This window comes from Lepus europaeus, chromosome 6 (assembly GCF_033115175.1).
Source record: "Lepus europaeus isolate LE1 chromosome 6, mLepTim1.pri, whole genome shotgun sequence".
Lineage (NCBI taxonomy): Eukaryota > Metazoa > Chordata > Mammalia > Lagomorpha > Leporidae > Lepus > Lepus europaeus.
This window is the reverse complement of record NC_084832.1, coordinates 65,365,923-65,381,688: the sequence shown is the minus strand read 5'-3', so window position 1 is coordinate 65,381,688 and position 15,766 is coordinate 65,365,923. Positions and strand designations below refer to the sequence as shown.

At 43.2% G+C, this 15,766-nt stretch overlaps 1 long non-coding RNA gene across 1 annotated transcript; it reads right to left on the bottom strand.

Annotated features, from left to right (window-relative positions):
- Nucleotides 1-615: 615 nt before the first annotated feature.
- LOC133762349 (uncharacterized) lies at nt 616-8,684 on the bottom strand. The gene is made up of 4 exons (XR_009866269.1): nt 8,501-8,684; nt 6,892-6,984; nt 2,039-2,263; nt 616-862 (listed from the first exon to the last, which is right to left on the bottom strand). It is a non-coding gene; the product is annotated as an uncharacterized LOC133762349 (long non-coding RNA).
- Nucleotides 8,685-15,766: the final 7,082 nt, after the last annotated feature.

Here is a 15,766-nt window from a genome sequence, read left to right as displayed (position 1 = left end):
TGAAAAGAACGTAACTTTCTCAGTCTAATAGAGAACATCTAAAAGACAAAAACTAAAACCAAATATTCAATATTAAAGTCATCCTAGGGTCATTGCTGTGGTGCAGTGGGTTAAGGCCCTGGCCTGAAGTGCAGGCATCCCATATGGGTGCCGGTTCTAGTCCCAGCTGCTCCTCTTCCAATCCAGCTCTCTGCTATGGACTGGGAAAGCAGTGGAAGATGGCCCAAGTCCTTGGGCCCCTGCACCCACATGAGAGACTTGGAAGAAGCTCTTGGCTCCTGGCTTCGGATCGGCACAGCTCCAGCCGTTGCAGCCATCTGGGGAGTGAACCAGTGGATGGAAGATCTCTCTCTCTCTATGTCTCTCTGTAACTCTGTATTTCAAATAAATAAAATAAATCTTAAAAATAAAAGTCACCCTTAGTACTGAAAGAATGAATGTTTCCCAATACTGGGACTATAGTAAGCCTGTCCAATATCATTATTTTCACTCAACATTGTAATAGAGAACCTGTAAGACAATGGCTGGGGAGGAGTGGTGGGGCTCAAAAAGGAAAGAAAAATAGAAGACATACAAATTTTTAAAAAATATTTATTTATTTATTTGAAAGTCAGAGTTACAGAGAAGCAGAGGGAGAGGGAGAGGGAAAGAGGGAGAGAGGGAGAGAGAAAGTGAGAGAGAGAGAGAGAGAGGTCTTCCATCTGCTGCTTCATTCTCCAGATGGCTGCAACGGCCGGAGTGGCGCCAATCCGAAGCCAGGAGCTTCTTCCGGGTCTAACACGCAGGTGCGGGGGCCCAAGGATTTTGGCCATCTTCTACTGCTTTCCCAGGCCATAGCAGAGAGCTGGATAGGAAGTAGAAGCTGGATCGGAAGTGCCGGCCCCCAGGCATACAAATTTGAATGAAGAAACAAAAATGACTTTATTCATAGATGAAATGATTATATTTAGAGAGCATCCAGAACTAAGAAAAATAATACCATAATTCAAAAATTCTTAAAATATAAGTTATTATATGAAACTTAATTGTATTTCTACACAATAAAATGAGCAATAAACAATTGGATATGAAATTAAAGTTCTGTTTATAATAACTTAAAATGAAATACTTGTGGGAAATTAAATATATACATGATATTTAGAGTGAAAAATGTAAATGCTACTGAGAGAATTTTTAAGGAAGTCTAAATAAATGATGTAAAAATTGCAAAAACTGACAAAAGGAATTTAAAAGGATCAAGAATGATCAATATAATTTAAAAAATAAAAAGTTAAATAAATTACTCTGACTTCAAGACTTACTATACAGCTATAGTAATCAAGAAAGTGCAGTGTGCCAAAACAGTAGGTATGCAGATCAGCACAATTAAACAGAATAATATATATGTATGGTAAGTTTATTTTCTTTTTTAAAAGATTTATTTATTTTATTTGAAAGGCAGAATTATAGAGATGCTGAGGCAAAGAGAGAGAGAGAGAGAGAGAGAGAGAGAGATCTTCCATCTGCCGGTTCATTCTCCAAATGGCCACAATGGCCGGAGTTGGGGCAATCCGGAGCCAGGAGCTTCTTCCAGATCTCCCACGCTGGTGCAGGGGCCCAAAGACTTGGTCCATCTTCTACTTCCCAGGCCAGACCAGAAATGGAGCAATCAGGACTTGAACTGGTGCCCATATGGGATGTCAGCACTTCAGGCAGCAGCTTTACCCACTATACCTCTCTCTCTCTCTCTCTCTCTCTCTGTCATTTTGACTATCAAATAAATAAAATAAATCCTTTTTAAAAAGCTAAAATTATAAGACTTCTGGAAAATATGGAAGTGTGAGACTGAAGTATGCAAGCAATACAAATGTTTTTGATAAGATATAAAAAGTAAAATCTACAAAAGAAAATAATGACAAATTAGATTCATTAAATTTTAAAAATTACCTCTTCTAATGACATTTTTAAAATATGAAAATATAGGCTACAGACTGGAAGAATATATATATATGTATATATATTTTAAAGATTTATTTATTTATCTGAAAGGCAGAGTTACCAAGAGTTATGTTGAGACATAACTGGTTTATTCCCCAGATGCCCACAATGGTGGGGCTAGGCCAGGCTGAAGCCAGGAGCCAGGTGCACTTGGGCCATCTTCTGCTGCTTTCCCAGGCACAGGGAGCTTGATCAGAAGTTGAGCAGTCAGTACTTGAACCAGCATTGATATTGGATGCCAGTATTGCAGGCAGCAGCTTAACCTGTTGTGCCACAACACTGGTCCCTAGAAGAATATATTTGTAATACATATATCTGACAGAGGACTTTGTATTGAGAATAAACTATGTAATGAAAACGAACCACTCAATATTGAGAGGGAAACACAATTCAACCAAATAGGCAAAACGTCTGAGCAGACACCTCACAAAAGAAGGTGCAGATAATGGCCCAAAAGTACATGAATATTCATCAGGGAAATATACCTTAATAATCCAGAAAATGCAAATTCAAATTACAGTAAGATAGTTTTACACACATTAGCAAGACTAAAATTTAAAAGACTGGCAATTCCAGTTGTGGCTGGGGATGTAGAGCAATTGGAAGTTTCTCCTAAAACTGAATGTATGCCTACCCTATGACCCATCAAACCTACTCATGAGTATTTACCCAAAGGAAATAAAAACATGTTCATGAAAAACCATATACAATAATGTTCATGGTATCTTTATTCATGATAGTCAAAGCCTGGAAATAACCTGAATGTCCACTAGCAGAATGGCTAAATAAACCATGGCCTATCTTTATAATGAACTGCTACTCAACAATAAAAAAAATGTACAATGATGTGTGTGAATCTCAAAAACATTATAGCGAATAAAAGAAGCCAGACACAAAAAGCACATACTATAGGATTCCATTTATCTGAAATGCTAGGAAAAAACAAACTAACCCAGAGCAACAGGAAGATCAGTGGTTGCCTGGGGCTGCGGGTGGGATGGGAGGGCTAGGGTCTAGCCAGTGTCATGTCACTAATTAGCAGTGTGAACTTGAGCAGATCACTGCCTGCCTGCTCCTTTGCTTCTCTGAAATGTAGCAGGTAATCAGGTAAACCAGGGTCACATGGACTAGCTGATCTCAATGTCCCTTCTAGCACTAAATTCTTGGTCTCTTCTTCATCCAGAAACGGGAAAGAGCCTGCTCGTTGTGTTTACTTTCAATTCTCAAAATTTAGCAGTAGTGGTCATGAGGTATTTTTGTCAGAGAGGAAGAGAATAATTGTCTGGCATAATTTTTTTCTTTTGCCAGAAAAAAAAAAAAGATGAATTAATAGTAAAGTAGGCCAGCAAACTGAAGGAAGAGCTCTTATGATAGCAGCAGGAGGCCTGTGCTTATGGTGGGAAATGCTGAGTAAAGGGTGGGGTGAGCAGCAGAAGGGAGTAAAAGCTAAGAAAGAAAATGACATGCTACTTCCAACAAAATGACGGCTCTTCTCACCATCTAAATGACGTCCCTGGTATGCATTAGCTAATTGTGAAAGTTAGATCCATATATTTCATAAACCAGTAGTATTTATAATAGTGAAACAAAACACAAGACCCCACATATCATTTGACAGACAAACAGGAGACCCAAATGCACATTAAAAAGACATTGCACAAAGCGTCGTCTCTTTCACAAGGTCCATCGGGAGGTGCTGCATTTGCACTCGTCCCCTCCATTTCACAGAGGGGTAACTGAGGTGCATACCTACGTATTGCCTTTCTGAAAAACAACACATTCACAACTGGAGGCACAGCTGGCCTCACGACTTCGGAAGGGCAATTGCGGGCCTGTAATACCTACTTGCTAGATGGTGGTCAAGATTAAATGTGGAAATGTATGCAATGGCTGAGGCACGCACTTAGTTCTCTACATCAGGTGGTTATTACAATGAAAAGTTACAATTAATTTAAAATGGTAAAATCCATAAGTTGCTTTAGAGGATGCAAGATTGAGAAAATCCTGGTAGGCAGGATCACTCAAGGCAAAGGAAACAGCTTCAACAAAACTTGAGACCATGAAGGACATATTCTGGGATGTGAAACAAAGAGGTGGCAGGTTTGGAGACTGTAGAAAGAGATGAGGCCAGAGAGTTTGTCTGTGGACAGCTTGAATTGTTTACGTGCAACAGCAAGGGACCCAAAAGCTTTGGTGTATGTGGTGTAGGTGTACGTGTTGGGGGTGGGGGGTGGGGCACACTGATGGGGTTTGACAAGGTCTTATCAGTGTTTTAGGAAAAGAACCCTAGTGACAGTGTAGCAGATAGCCTGAGGTAGGAGACAGAGATCAAGGAACTATTCAGAATGTTCTAGCATGGTTTGTGTTGAGAGTTAATAAAGGTCAGACTTAGAGCAGCTGAGAAAAGGGATTATTAGGAGCACAGTGTGAGACTAAGCCAGGATTTGGCAACCAAGAGTGGAAAGAAGAGAATGAGAGGGTGATTCTGCAGCAGAAGTAATTCTGAGTCTTCAAGCATAATAAACATCTAGTGCAGTTATGAATTGAGATTGAGAGCTTCTACAAAGAGAAAAGACTACGTTTGGATGGAAGGATGAGTTCAATTTAGGACGTTTTGAGTCTGAGGCATTTACAGAACACGCAGTTGGAAATGTGGACCTGGGGCTTGGGAGATGAGTCAGCCAGAGGCAGATGGACAGTCACCCCCTTAAAGATCACAGTTGAAACTACCCAAGTGGATGAGATCATTGAGGAATAACATGTAGCACAAGCATCAGATAAAATTAAAACACTTGAATGTAAGTGCTACCTGAACTTTTATATGTACTCTCTCATTAATTAACCTTAAACACATAATATTTGAAGTAGAAAAAAAGGGGGGAAGAGAGACAAACCCTTATTAAGATCCATATTTGCAAGGTTAGGCAGAACTAGAAAAGGGAAGAAAGGCCAAAAATTTAAAAAATATTACTTGGAACCTCCAAAAACCAACTTAGCATCAGAGATCCTGCCTCCAATATCCTTGGACCCTAGATGAAAATTCAGGATGCGCAAGAAAGGAAAGAAGGACAGAAAGTAAAGAGAGATAGGAGATAGGAGAGAGAGAAGAGAGAGGAGAGAGGAGAGAGGACAGAGGAGAGAGAGAGAGAGAGAGAAGCTATGGGAAGTGCCAAGCACATGGAACAAACAAGAAGCACTAGTTGGTCATGGATTGGTCTGGATTTGGTCCAGGAAGGCTCAGAGAAGCGGAAGACATGTGGAGCTGGGTCTTGATGGGCAGCAGAGTTGAGAGGAGTGGAGAGAGAAGGAGAACAATAAAACTCAGGGGACCTATGGCTGTAAAGAACATTTTCTCTTAATTCATTTTTATAGCTGAAGCATACCGGAAAATCTCCTACAAACTCACAATATTTCCACCTGTCTCCAGTTTATCTCAAAAATTTCTACTTATTCCCAATGCTACTAAAACATACTTATGTGGTCACCAGATTTGGCAAAACAGTGGCATTTGACTTTCCTTTAAACATCAGCATATCTCAGCTTTTCTTTTGGTTTCCTATTTTTTTTAAAGATTTTATTTATTTTATTTGAGAGAGTTACAGACAGTGAGAGGGAGAGACAGAGAGAAAGGTCTTTCCTTCCGTTGGTTCATTCCCCAAATGGCCGCAACAGCCAGAGCTGCGCCAATCTGAAGCCAGGAGCCAGGAGCTTCTTTCCGATCTCCCATGTGGGTGCAGGGGCCCAAGGACTTGGGCCATCTTCTACTGCTTTCCCAGGCCATAGCAGAGAGCTGGACTGGAAGAGGGGCAGCTGGGACTAGAACCGGCAACCATATGGGAAGCCAGTGCTGCAGACAGAGGATTAACTCACTGCGCCACAGCGCCGGCCCCTCCTATTTATTTTAGTTCCAACATTTATTTGTATGCCTTTGGTTTTTAAATGCTAAGTCAATGTCAAATAGTATGGCATTCTGAATTATTGACATGATACCGAGAAATTGTTTAAAGAACAATTAATTCCTAATTCCTTTCACATTAATGGTTTGAAAGTTGGTCCCCTTCCCCATGCAACCCAGGAGGGACCCTGGAACTAGGTCCGGTCCCAGATTGAAGGGGGTATCTGCTGTTCATAGCCTTCCCAGGACATGTTCCCCCTTCTGTTCTTAACAGAGCACTGAATTCTTTGTTGGGAATTATTGGCTCCTCATCATAGCAATTTCAATAGGACTGTTAGTTAAGGAACCTGCCTTCTTTTTTGCCAAGAGTGGTTAGTGGCTGAGGTTAGCCAATCACATTTTATTCTAGGACAGTTCATCTTGGTTAGCATAACTCAAGGGCCACTAAAAAAAATATTTAAATATGGGTGTCTGTGGCACAGCTGGTAAAGCTGAGATGCTAGCCTGCGATATTACCATTCCATATGGCTGCCAGTTTGTGTCTTGGCTGCTCCACTTCTGATCCAGCTCCCTGCTGATGGCCCGAGAAAGCAGTGGAAGATGGCCCAAGTGCTTGGGCTCCTGCACCCATGTGGGAGACCTGGAAGAAGCTCCTGGCTCCTGGTTTCAGACTGGCCCAACGCCAACCATTATAGCCATTTAGTGAATGAAACAATGGATGGAAGATCTTTCTCTTTTTCTCTATCTTTTCTTCTCTCTCTGCAACTCTGCCTTTCAAATAATCTTTAAAATAAATGGGATACGATGTATTTCACCAATGATGTTTTGAGGAGTCCACTGGTCATGTTCTACCACTGGGATAATCCAGGGCTGTCCTTCCCAAGCCTTGGGATTCTGTGAGCTGTCTCATATCTTTCTAATACATTCTCTTTTAATCAGAGTCTTTTGTTTTTTAAGAAAGAGTTCATTGACTGACCCAGCTAGAAAACTGATTGCTTTCAGTTGCTAGTCAAAGTTACCTGCATTTGGGAAACCAAGAGTGGTCAGGGTGGGTCAACACAAGGTGACTAGAATTAGGTAAGCTGCTCCGAGATTCTTGATATTTGAAGACACTGTGTGAGATCATAAATAATTATCATTTAAGTCACTCCATTTTGGAGTAATTTGTTACATAGCAATAGCAACCAAAGCAGGCCTCCTGACAGATGCATTCCCTCTCTTACCTTCATACCCAGGCAGTCACATGAGCATCATTCATCTCTTCACCTCTCTGTTTCTCCACTGAAATCATTCTTCTCCAAGTCTGGCCCACTGTACTTGACAACTAACTGAATCCCTAGCTGACTACACTCCAGCTCAAATCAGCAGTGGAAGTCTGTGGCTGGCATTCTTCTGATTGGAATACTTCCCTAGCAACCATTGCTCTTGGGACCAAGGAATAACATCTTCCTAGGGCTTGATCATAGCCCCTCTTGCCTGCAGAGTCTGTCTTAGGCTGCCCTTGCTTCCCTGTGCTCTCCTAACCCTCTGTGCTTCACCTCAGGGGTCTTTGTCCCACCTCTCTGTCTCCAGAGCGTCTCTCCTGAGCCAAGCACTGCAGGCATGCAGCCTCAAACACCCGTCCCCGCAAGCTTCTCCTAGCTGCAGTCGGCTCACGTCAGCCTGCAGGGCTCCATTTGAGAGCCACCTTCTCAGAGAAGGCCTTTCCCAGCCTCCACCAACACTTGGCTAAGCCCACTCTTGTTTACCTCCTAGCAACCTTACTCAACTTTCAGAAAATACTTATTGGGGCATCTAACACAAGCACTGTCTATGAGTTTGGAATACATCAGAAGATACATTCCACCCTTTGCTCATGGTGAGGATCACAATTTTAGTTCAAATAATTACTCTCATCTTACTAATTCATGTCTGTCTCCATTGCTGCCTTGTAAATTGTGCAGACAGAGGCCATTGGCTGCTGTGTTCACCAGGGTAGGGACTCAATTATTTGTTAAGGGAAATCAGTGAGCTTTGAAGTCAGACAGACCTGAATTTGAAACATTGATTTACTGCTTACAAACCATGTGACGTGGGCACAGTTCCACCATCTATAGAATGTGAATAAATAACAAAAGTACCTCCCTCAGGATTAGATCATATAATGCATGCAATGATCTTAGAACGGTGCCTGATAGTTAATAAGCATTCATACAAATCAGCCATTTTATTATTGAAAATAAATTTTATTGGCTTAGACCTGGTCTAGCAGTTGGCCATTGCAGCATTTGGGGAGTAAACCAACAGGTAGGGGAATCTCTCTCCATCAGTCTCTCTCGCTCTCCATTTCAAAACAAACAAACAAACAAAAAAACAGAAACAAGTTTTGTATTATATTCATATCACAGAATTTTCAGTTGAGAACTTTGGTCTATTTATTGCACTTTACATTTTCCTGAGTCATAACTTCCCTAGAAACAATCATTTTGTTACTCAGCTTAGCTAAATGTACTTGCTTTGATTCTTTCAGGGTTTCTCTGAAAACCTGAATTGATGTGGTATTTTGTGTTTGCTATAAATTTTCCTTGTAGAGGAAAGATTGTTAAAAGCCTTGTGTATTTGGGGAAAAAAAAGGAATGAAACGCATACCATTCAGGAGGACGTGGTGTCCGGGAATTTGCAGCGATAAACAGGAGTAGGTGGATCTCCAAGAACGTGGCATAGATGTAAATCACAGTGAAGGAAAAATAGGAAGTCACGTGGCTACAGTGTTTGATTATCTTCATCAGGGATATTTATAGCAGATCTTGCTCTGCATTTCCGTTGAAGGTACTAAATGCCTAGAAGAAATAACTTAAACATATGCATGTAAGTGCCACTGGCAGTTACCTCTGGGAGAAGGAGGGGGCTTTATGTTTTAGTTTGCTTGATAAGAATTCTATACAACAAGAATAAGGTGTGGATTATGTATTCTCGTGTGCACACACATGTGTGCACACAGATGTGACTTAATGAATAATTAAATCAGAAAGAGGGAGACAAAGCTGAAGCAGGTTCATTTGGGCTTCAGTTTGGTTTCTTACACAAATTTCATCAGCTATGAAAGCCATCTTCAGCAAGAAGAGGGAAGTGAAGAGGGACAAGAAGGAGCCGGGGAGAGAGGGAGGCTGCCTCCTAAGACATATTTTTACTATGAGGCTTCATTGTGACTTAAAATAAAGCCAGGTGCCACATAACAACATTCCAGCCAACAGTGGACTGCACATACGCCAGTGGTCCTGGAAGATAACAGTGCCCACATCTTACACTCCATACTGGTTGCACAATGAGGTTGTCCAATGATGCATTTCTCAGAACATATCATACTTGTGAAGTGATACATGGCTGCACTGTAAATTTCTAAGGTGTTGCACATTCTTCATCAAATATTTACTGATTGCCTTCTTTGTGTGGGCCACTGTGTTGAGTACTATGAGGCAAATGAGCCTTCCAGTGGCTTTGCGTCCAGTAGGACCTAGCAGACAGGCTGCAGGCTCTGTAATATGAATCAGAATGGATTAGGTGCTGTAACTTCAGGTAATGAGAAAGGGTAAAGATGCAAGAAATAACAGGGAAATGTCCAATGAAGCTTGAGAGGCTTAGATGAATGTAAGTAAATCTATCAAGATGTGGAAAAAATACAGGTTTGGTTTTTTGTTTTGTTTTTTTTTTTTTTTTAGAAATAGATACTCAATGAAAGTAGCATCTTCATAGTGAAAATAGAGCCCTTTAGAGATGGAAAAGATAGATACCCAGAGCTGGCTTTAATTTGCTACACAATCAAAGAGGGAGCTGAGATTATCTTTTGGGAAAGTGCAGGAGTAAGAATAGGACTTGGGCAAAAATAAAATTTAGGTTTATCAGCTGTGAGGAATTTGAGAATCAGTCAAAAACATGAATACAAGAGATGGCAAGCAATAGTGAATCACTCAGATTTGTAGCAGACCCAATCAATACCTTTTTTATTTTATTTTACTTTTTGACAGCTAGTTATAGACAGTGAGAGAGAGACAGAGAGAAAGGTCTTCATTCCATTGGTTCACTCCCCTAATGGCTGCCACAGCGGGCACTGCGCTGATTCGAAGCCAGGAGCCGGGTGCTTCCTCCTGGTCTCCCATGCGGGCGCAGAGACTCAAACACTTGGGCTATCCTCCACTGCCCTCCCGGGGCCACAGCAGAGAGCTGGACTGGAAGAGGAGCAACCGGGACTAGTACCTGGCACCCCGACCGGGACTAGAACCCCGGGGTGCTGGCGCCGGGATCAGCCAAGTGAGCCACGGCGCCGGCCATCAATACCTTTTTGAGACTTCTAACATATTTGATAGACTTGGAGTAAAAATGACAGAATGATAGGAATGAGTCCTAAGTTGAGGACTGGACAAGGAGGTATGAATGTAAAGTTCAGAGAGATTCTGTTCAATGTAAAAAAAAAAAAAAATAGCTAAGCTCTCTAGCAACCTTCTCCAGAAATAGAGCAGGTGCCTTAGGTGCTTGTCACTGCAGGTCCTTAAAAACCGGGCTGGTTGCTCACCTGGGGCTGTTGCTCAAGTGATTTATCATTGACTGATTGCACAGATTGAGCTTCTACCCCTTCACCCTTCTGTGTTGTGATTCCAGAGGAACATCAAGAGCACCAGTGAACTGGTTCACCAAGTGAGAAAGGAAGGCAAGCGAGTTTTCAAGGCAAGGCTCCCTCCAGCTCTACTGAATACAGTACTTCTGGGGACAAGGCTTTGGCATGGCAGATCTTGCTGAAGAGCCAGGATTGAGAACCATGGATATGTGAAAATGGGATGTGTTCTTCCAGGCCCTTTATAACGACTGTCTGGTTTAATATCCTATGATTAAATATGAGGTCAAATGTAATGATTTTGGGAAGATCTGCCATTTGGGATTTTTCATGCCACTACTTTTCCTCTATGGGTAACTGAGAATTGCAAAGATTGCATTACTCCTGGTCCAGAAGAGTGAAGGGCACCAGAAATAATATGACTGTAAAGAAGCCATTCATTCACAATGTAATAAATAGATATACATCCAGGTTACCAATATATTTTTCAAATTTTTATTAATAGAAAGAGAACCAATTTCATGTATTTCATAGGTGCAATTCATTTTTTTAAAAGATTTATTTATTGGGGCTGGCACCGTGGCACAGTAGGTTAATCCTCCACCTGCGGAGCCGGCATCCCACATGGGCGCCGATTCTAGTCCCGGCTGCTCCTCTTACATTCCAGCTCTCTGCTGTGGCCTGGGAAAGCAGTACAAGATGGCCCAGGTGCTTGGACTCCTGCACCCGCATGGCAGACCAGGAAGAAGCACCTGGCTCCTGGCTTCGAATCAGTGCAGCTCCAGCCTTGGCGGCCATTTGGGGAGTGAACCAACGGAAGGAAGACCTTTCTCTCTGTCTCTCCCTCTCACTGTCTGCAACTCTATCTCTAAAATAAATAAATAAAATCTTTAAAAATATATTTATTTATTTATCTGAAAGACAGAGTTACAGAGAGGCAGAGGCAGAGAGAGAAACAGAGAGAGGTCTTCTATCCACTGGTTCACTCCCCAAATGGCTACAACCGCCAGAGCTGAGCCGATCCAAAGCCAGGAGCCAGGAGCTTCTTCCAGGTGTCCCACATGGGTGCAGGGACCCAAGAACTTGGGCTGGCTTCTATTGCTTTCCCAGGCCATAGCAGAGAGCTGGATCAGAAGTGGAGCAGCTGGGACTTGAACGAGTGGCCATATGGGATGCCGGTACTGCAGGTGGCAGCTTTACATGCTATACCACAGTGCCAGCCCCCATAGGTACAATTCTAATATAACCATGGGACCAGTGTTGTGGCATATCAGTTTAAGCCCAGCCTCATGAAGCTGGCATCCCACATGGATGCTGGTTTGAGTCCCAGCTGCTCCACTTCTGAACCAACTCTCTGCTATGGCCTGGGAAAGCAGTAGAAGCCAACCCAAGTCCTTGGGCCCTGCACCCAAATGGGAGACCTGGAAGAAACTCTGGGCTCCTAGCTTTGGCCTGGCCCAGCACTGGCTGTTAGAGCCATTTGGGAAGTGAACCAGTGGATGGAAGACCTCCCCCCCAACCTCTTTTCCCCTCAAACAAATAAATTAAACAAAATTCTAAAAGAATAGATACAATCTGGAACATACATATTGTGTGTGTGTGTGTGTGTGTGTAAACTAACAAACTGGCATATGTGATTGCAAGGACTGCCTTGGCAAATCTGAAATCTCCGGGGCAAGCTGTCAGGAAGGCATAGGCAGTCCACAGGTAGAATTTCTTCTTCAGGGAAACCTCAGTTCTTCCAGGAAGGCTTTCCAACTGATTATCAAGCAAATTGTCATGGATACTCTTCTTTGCCTAAAGTCAACTTGCTGTAGATGTTCATCACATCTATAAAATGAGCAGCAGCTAGATTGGTATTTGATTGAATAACTGGAGACACGTTGGCACATAAAACTGGCCATCATTACTTGGTGTCTAATTTAATGTAGGCTCATCACCTGTGGATACAGAAGTCTCAAGCTTCACTGTGCAACTTTCTTTTTACATTTTTAAAAGATTTATTTATTGCGGTCGGCGCTGTGGCATAGCAGATAAAGCCACCGCCTGCAGTGCCGGCATCCCATATGGGCACCTGTTCAAGTCCCGGCTGCTCCATTTCCAATCCAGCTCTCTGCTATGGTCTGGGAAAGCAATGGAAGATGGCCCAAATGCTTGGGCCCCTGCACCCATGTGGGAGGCCCTGAAGAAGCTCCTGGTTCTTAGCTCCTGGCTTCAGATCTGTGCAGCTCCAGCTGTTGCGGCATCTGGGGAGTGAACCAGCAGATGGAAGACCTCTCTCCACCTCTGCCTCTCCTTCTCTCTCTGTGTAACTCTTTCAAATAAATAAATAAGCTTTATTTATTTGAGAGAGAAGGAGAGGCAGAGAGAGAGAGAGAGGGAGATGCCTTCCATCGCTGGTTCACTCCTTAAATGGCCACAGTGGCCAGAGCTGAGCAGATCTGAAGCCAGGAGCCAGGAGCTTCTTCCAGGTCTCCCACATGGGTGCAGGGGCCCAAGGACTGGGCCATCTTCCACTACTTTCCCAGGCCGTAGCAGAGATCTGGATCAAAAGAGGAGTGGCCGAGACTCGAACCAGCACTCATATGGGATGATGGCATTGTAGGCAGCAGCTTTACCAGCTACGCCACAGCATCAGCCCCAGCTGTGGAACTTTTAACTGCTAATTCTCATTCAAGCAGTAGGTTTGGGGAGATTGCCCAATCGTCATTAGTTTGTGTCACAGATTTCTAACTGTAAATAGTCAGAATAAGTATGTGGCCTAGTAGTTAAGGCATCTGTGCGCCCCGTATCAGAGTAGCTGGGTTTGAGTCCCGACTCTGGTCTGAATCCAGCTTCCTGTGAATGCAGACGCTTAGAGGCAGCAGTGGTGGCTTGAGTAACTGAGTTCCCGCCCCCGACACGGGAGACATGGATTGCCTTCCTGACTCCTGACTCCAGCCCCAGCCCAGCCCCAGCTGCTGCAGGTATTAGGAGAGTGAATCAGTGGATGGGACCTCTATGTCTCTCCCTCTTTTCCTCTCAAATAAATAGATTTTTTAAAATTAAAAAAGAATGAATTCTAGATAGAAATGAATTCTTCCTGTGGTTGCAATGCTTGTTGCTGAATCCATAATCTCTTTCTGCTTATTTTGGATGAAGGAACTCACATTCCAAATGGACTTTTCCATCCAGGCTTTGCATCATGGTTGCATATCTACTGTCTGAATTCACATGCCTTCAAGCTAACCCTGCAACAAAAATGTTTTGGCAATGTCCCCATATTTAATTGTATGTCGTTGCTTAAACTTGTGGATTTGTTTGAAACCTTGAGCCTAACCTTCCCAGTTAGGACCATTCCACCCAGTCTGTCTCACAAATAAACCCTAGTTAGGACAACATGTTTGCTTCTATAGTCTTCGAGTGAGACTGAGAATACCAATAATTATGGGAGCCATGAGGCTGGGGATAGCAGAAGCAATCCCAGCAGCCTACTTCACAGTTCAAGGGTCCAAATTGCCCTCATTGCCCAAACTACACCTTGAAGCTCCCCCAGAGCTGATGTCTGCTTCAGCTGTGATATGGTAGAAGTGCTGCCTGGGGTGAAAGGTGCTTGCTCTTTCGGTGGCACTGCCAGCTTCCTGATCTCGTAGCAGAATCCTGACAGCAGGACCTGTCACTCATCAGGACTCTGCCACCCTTGGCTCTGCAATGCTGAAGGGCTTGGAAGCTTCCCTAGGACAGCTCGTTCTTGGTGTTTCCTCTGGATCAGGGAAGCTATGAGACGGGGCTGACCAGTGACCAAACGAATATTCGGAGGCCTCAGAAGCCTGCCTCTGTGTGATAACCTGAGGAACAGCCCCGTACTCCTGACACCAGCTGCTATTGAAATTTCCATGCCTGTGCTTATTTACTCGAATATGTTTCCATATCTATCAAAGACTCTCTCTTTCTCCCTGAAACCCAAAACTTCTCACTACCAAGATCACAAAATTCCATCCTTAAAAATTCTTCAACTTTACAGCAACAGATCAAGTTCCAGAGACCTAACCAGCCTCTTTGACTCCTCCTTAGCCCAGAATTACAGGAGTTTCTCTCTACAATTAGTAAAATATTTTCACTTAAAAATACCACTAAATACCCAGTTAGTCTGTCTTTGTGGACTCCAGAATTGATTCAAGTAGATATATGGAGTCAGAGATTCTTTCCCTAAAAGCCTTGTATAAGCTGGAGAAAGCAGCTTAAGACACAGCTCTGGGAGCCAAGAAGCTGGCCTGGAGAAGCTGGCTGCCAACGATGGGTGGCACCAGACCTCCTGGAAGGCACTGTTGCCCTAATACCCGTTCTACCCTTCCTTAGTAAAGAACCTTGGATTTAGATGGATACCAGGGACAGATTCCATCACCCGGCCTCCCTTGTGTCTGAGTGTGTCTGGGGTCCTCTGAGGGATATGTGCAAGCTTACGGTTGTGACTTTCAAGGCTAAGAGTATTCCCTTTTCTCCATCTTGCTGCTGAATATAATTAGACATCTTGGACCGTGATGAAAAGGACCACACCCTAGGATGACAAAACAATAAAAGCAAAAACCTGGGTCCCAGGCATTATAAAGCTACAACATTGACAACGAACTGCTTAAAGTTCTGCTTTAACAGTGTTCTGTGTTACGACAGCCATACTAACAGAGCAGATGATAGGAAGGTCTGGTAATTGTTGGATAGCAAGCTTGTTCAGAAATAGCTTCAGTTGGAAAGCTAGGCTAAAACTATGGCCCCGACCTATGCTTTGCCTGAGAACTGCCAGTCTTGGCTCCAAGCTGTGTCCTCAAAATTTCTCCTTTTCCCTTGGCCACAATTGCTGAGCACTGCCTCAGTCAGAGCTCCTATGATTGAGTTCTCTCAGTGGTTTGACACAGGGCCATCAAGCCAATTCTGGATTCCCCGAGCCTTTCATAGGCAAGTACGACAATGTGATGATATTTGGTCACTGGCTGTAGCCTCATTCCTTCTTACTTCTGCTGGAAATAAGACATAGGCTTCAGACCACTGTAGTGAACAAAGAACAGTCTAACTTGTCTTGAGAGCCACTGGGATGACCCACTGATTCAGTGCTGTTCAGGTCTTTCTCTAGTGAGTACAACCTTTTTAGTTGCATTTCTGTCTTTTTTTTTTCTAAGATTTATTTTATTTATTTGAAAGGCAGAGTTACAAAGAGAGGGAGGGACAGAGCAAGAGAGTGATCTTCCATCTGCTGGTTCACTCCCCAAATGGCCACAACATCCATAGTCATGCCAGGCCAAAGCCAGGAGCCTGGAACTCCATCTAAGTCT